Raw genomic sequence first — 5562 nt, 5'->3', positions numbered from 1 at the left:
ACTCACCCATCCGCGACCGGCTTACAATGCCGCGACCGAATCATCTGTCTGCTCCCACGGCCGGCTCACTCGTGATTGATTTCAGCTTCACCATGGAGATCATCAACTCCGCAATGGATAATTACTAGTCTACCATGTCAGGTGAATTCCATCCAGTATATTTTATATTACATATTATTTTCTTTAAAAGAGCAATTACTTTGGCTTGCAAGTTCTCCCATGCAGAATTCAAACCGGTCTATATCACGGTCAATTATGGAGAATCTCAAGCCAACTCCTCAAGTCGCCTTGAGACCCGGGGGCTATGATGACATGGCTCAGTAAATGTTACCAGTTTAAAGCCGTCAGAAAATTTCCGGCCCAAAATGAAGAAAAAATCTGGTTTAAAATCCGGTTCAAGGGAAACCTCGTCTCCCACAAAGCGCTGAAGCTCTCAATATCCGGTTCAAGGGAAATCTATCTCCCACAAAGTTTTGAAGCTTTCAAATCCGGTTTAAAGTTCCGGTTCAAGAAGAATATCATCTCTCGCAAGTTCGAGTTCTCAGAAAAATTTAAAGGTTGCCAAAGAGAATTTGTTGCCATGATGCACAGTTCAAACATGGGTATCCGATCCGGCTTACATGCCTTATTACAAGCTCTTGGGGGCTTATACCCAAGTGAAAGGGACAAAAGAGAGTCTGTTGCAAAGGCACAACTCAAACATAGGTACCCTGCTTCAAAAAACCATTGGGGGCTGATTGTATTTGAACTAGCTTAACCCCTTTTGGGTCCGACTTTGATCGTATTCGAATCAGAGTCGTTAAAAAAGTCTCAAGGTCATTTGGGGGCTTCCTGTTCAAACATAGGTCATATTCGAACCAAATCGAACATAGCTGTCGGTACCCTCTTGATCGGTGCAATGCCAAACCCACTAGGGGGCTTATTGATCGTATTCGAATCATAGCTTAACCCCTTTTGGGTCCGACTTTGATTGTATTCGAATCAGAGTCATTAAAAAATTCTCAAGGTCATTTGGGGGCTTCCTGTCCAAACATAGGTCGTATTCGAACCAAAGAGAACATAGTTGTCGGTACCCTCTTGATCGGCGCAACGCCAAAACCACTAGGGGCTTCACGATTGTATTCAAATCCTAGCTTAACCCCTTTTGGTCTGGCTTACTGATCGTATTCGAATCAGAAGCCTCATTTTTTCTCTGTTTGGCTTAAGATTTTTGAAAACAATCTTTGGTTTTGTCTTGAGACCTTTTTGTTTATATCTGAAGCATATATGTGGTTTCGTTTAACTCGACTTGACTTTGGATGATACGTCGCCATATATGACAATCGTAAACATTTGGAAGTTTTGGCTTCTAAAGATTGGGTTATCGCCCTTACTGCACAGGTATCCTAAACCGGCAGTACGATTCAATATCACAGGAACCGGTTTTCCAAACCGATTATATTATTCAAATCTTTAATAGCCAACATGGCTGGATTTTTATTATGGTTATAAATAGCCAATATTATGATGGAGGTCTTCAAAGTCGCTTCAGCGCAATGGTTATTATTAATGGACATGATTTATTTTTACAATGGAGGGAATAGTCCCGAGTCGCTGCAGGCTTACGACCCGGCACTTGGGGGCTACATTATTCGAATATGCAAGTCCCATGTCACTGCCAGCATGCACCATGGCACTTGAGGGCTAATGCAAAGTCATTTTTTGCTCAACTTATTGAAGACCCGACTCATCACATTCTAAATGAGCCGGCCCTTGGGGGCTACCAATTGCTCTTGTCAAAAATTTAAGGTACACAAGCCTTAATCCATTATACTGAAAGATGCACTACTCAGTTGGTAGAGTACAAAGCTCTTAACCTTGTGGACGTGGGTTCAAGCCCCATGGTGGAGATTACATCATATGATGTTATTATCAATGATCATAGTTACAAAGTCCCTGCTCATTATTGCATAATGACCCGGCCCTTGGGGGCTACACGTCGCTGCTCAAGTTTACATGATCATATTTACAAAGTCCCTGCCCATTATTGCACAATGACCCGGCCCTTGGGGGCTACACGTCGCTGCTCAAGTTTACATGATCATATTTACAAAGTCACTGCTCATTATTGCATAATGACCCGGCCCTTGGGGGCTACATTGGTTGAAATTTTTATGAGCATAAGACAATTACAAGTCCCAGGTTGCTGCAAGCATGACAACCCGACACTTGGGGGCTACAGGTGATATGCATATAAGGGAGATAACTTCAAATTCTCAGTTTTGAGAAAATCAAGTATTATATTATTATCGGAGAAATCTGCAAAGTTTATGACCCGGCGTCATCATAAGATTAACCTGGCATCAGCAACAATTACATGACCCGACATCATTTGTTTATAACTCGATAATTTTGGCAATCATAAATCGGCAAGATCTACATCTTTAAGCCGGCTGAATATCAGTTGAATATTTCAAGACCAATATTTTTGTCAAATCAGAGCATTGAAGGCTGACTCAAATGGATTATTTCTTATAATATTTCTTTACAAGAGCCAATGTCAGCAAATGGATTGTGAAGCTGGCTTATTGACCCGGATTTTCCTGGAGAAAATGTTAAGGACTTAAGGATGATCAGGTGCCGGCCTACGAGAATATTTAACCCGGAGTAAAACCTGTCAAATTTGTTCATGCGTTTATGTTGCAGATCAGTTTAACATGGATAAATCCAAATTAAACTGGGGCTAATGTCGGGATATACCCCGCGGTATGACCCGGCCAGAAGTATGACCCGGCCAGACTTGGCGGCTCACAGAGACCCGGCGACTATTTGGCGACTTACGGATGACCCCGACGGTGGGTTAGATGGATGACAAGGCCCAAGGCCCAGAAGGCCGGTTCATGTGATGGTGGGCCGGTTTAAGAGCAAAGGCATAAAGAATATTCTCCTACAAAGGAAGCAAGACTAAGACTCCACTTGTAATAGAGTAATCCTAATCCTACTAGGACTAGTCATGTAACCCGCCCCTTCAACATATATAAGGAGGGGCAGGGCACCCCAAGAGGGGACAAGAAACAATTTCTAGGGCTAGACACGACTAAAGAGGAGAGACGGTTTATACGACGACTCTCTCATGAGCATAATGAGATCTAGCCACAAACATCATGTAGGGTTGTTACCGGATGATGTTTCCCGAGGCCCGAAGCTGTCTAAATCCTTGTCTTGTGTTGCATCTCTCGATTCTGCTTAACCCCTCTCAAGCTACTAAAAAGATGCATTGGCCTCACGACGAAGTCCTCGCATTAGGACATCTGCCGTGACAATTCCATGACACATGGTTCATACGGTGTCGTCTCAACATATTTAGATGGTGCCCTCTTTAACATGAATGCAACTGTCTCTAATGTATAACCCCAAAATTATAGTGGTAAATTGGTAAGAGACATCATAGATTGCACCATATCCAATAAAGTACGGTTATGACGTTCGGACACACCATTATGCTGTGGTGTTCCAGGTGGCGTGAGTTGTGAAACTATTCCACATTGTTTTTAAATGAACGCCAAACTCGTAACTCAAATATTCGCCTCCGCGATCAGATCGTAGAGACTTTACTTTATTATTACGATGATTCTCCACTTCACTCTGAAATTCTTTGAACTTTTCAAACGTTTCAGACTTGTGTTTAATTAAATAGATATACCCATATCTGCTCAAATCATCTGTGAAGATCAGAAAATAACGATACCCACCGCGAGCCTCAACACTCATCGGACCGCATACATCGGTATGTATTATTTCCAATAAGTTAGTGGCTCGCTCCATTGTTCCAGAGAACGGAGTCTTAGTCATCTTGCCCATGAGGCATGGTTCGCAAGCATCAAATGATTCATAATCAAGTGATTCCAGAAGTCCATCAGCATGGAGTTTCTTCATGTGCTTTACACCAATATGACCTAAACGGCAGTGCCATAAATATGTTGCACTATCATTATCAACTTTGCATCTTTTGGCATCAATATTATGAATATGTGTATAACCACGATCGAGATTCAACAAACCATTCACATTGGGTGTATGACCATTGAAGGTTTTATTCATGTAAACAGAACAACAATTATTCTCTGACTTAAATGAATAACTGTATTGCAATAAACATGATCCAATCATATTTATGCTCAACGCAAACACCAAATAACATTTATTTAGGTTCAACACTAACCCCGAAGGTAGAGGGAGTGTGTGATGGTGATCTTTATCAAACTTGGAATCACTTCCAACACACATCGTCACCTCGCCCTTAACTAGTCTCTATTCATTTTGCAATTCCTGTTTCAAGTTACTAATCTTAGCAACTGAACCGGTATCAAATACCCTAGGGTTACTATGAACACTAGTAAAGTACACATCAATAACATGTATATCAAATATACCTTTGTTCACTTTGCCATCCTTATTATCCGCCAAGTATTCGGGGTAGTTCCGCTTCCAGTGACCATTCCCTTTGCAGTAGAAGCACTCAGTTTCAGGCTTAGGTCTAGCTTTGGGTTTCTTCACGGGAGTGGCAACTTGCTTTCCATTCTTTCTTGAAGTTCCCTTTTCTTTTCCTTTGCCCCTTTTCTTGAAACTAGTGGTCTTGTTAACCATCAACACTTGATGCTCTTTCTTGATTTCTACCTTCGCCGATTTTAGCACCGCGAAGAGCTCGGGAATCATTTTCGTTGTCCCTTGTTATAGTTCATCACGAAGTTCTAGTAACTTGGTGATAGTGACTAGAGAACTCTGTCAATCACTATGTTATCTGGAAGATTAACTCCCACTTGATTCAAGCAATTATAGTACTCAGACATTCTGACCACATGCTCACTGGTTGATCTATTCTCCTCCATCTTGTAGGAAAAGTACTTGTCAGAGGTCTCATACCTCTCGACTCGGGCATGAGTCTGAAATACCAATTTCAGCTCTTGGAACATCTTATATGCTCCGTGGCGTTCAAAACATTTTTGAAGTCCCAGTTCTAAGCCGTAAAGCATGGTGCACTAAACTATCAAGTAGTCATCATACTGAGCTTGTCAAACGTTCATAACGTCTGCATCTACTCATGAAATAGGTCTGTCACCCAGCGGTGCATCAAGGACATAATTCTTTTGTGCAACAATGAGGATAATCCTTAGATCACGGACCCAGTCCGCATCATTGCTACTATCATCTTTCAACTTAGTTTTCTCTAGGAACATATCAAAAATAAAATAGGGGAGCTATACGCGAGCTATTGATCTACAACATAGATATGAAAATACTATCAAGACTAAGTTCATGATAAATTAAGTTCAGTTAATCATATTACTTAAGAACTCCCACTTAGATAGACATCCCTCGAGTCATCTAAATGATTACGTGATCCAAATCAACTAAACCATGTCCAATTATCACGTGAGATGGAGTAGTTTTCAATGGTGAACATCTCTATGTTGATCATATCTACTATATGATTCACGTTTGACCTTTTGGTCTCCGGTGTTCCGAGGCCATGTCTGTACATGCTAGGCTCATCAAGTTTAACCAGAGTATTCCGCATGTGCA

Source organism: Triticum urartu, chromosome 6 (assembly GCF_003073215.2).
Source record: "Triticum urartu cultivar G1812 chromosome 6, Tu2.1, whole genome shotgun sequence".
Lineage (NCBI taxonomy): Eukaryota > Viridiplantae > Streptophyta > Magnoliopsida > Poales > Poaceae > Triticum > Triticum urartu.
Note: the sequence above shows the minus strand (reverse complement) of the source record.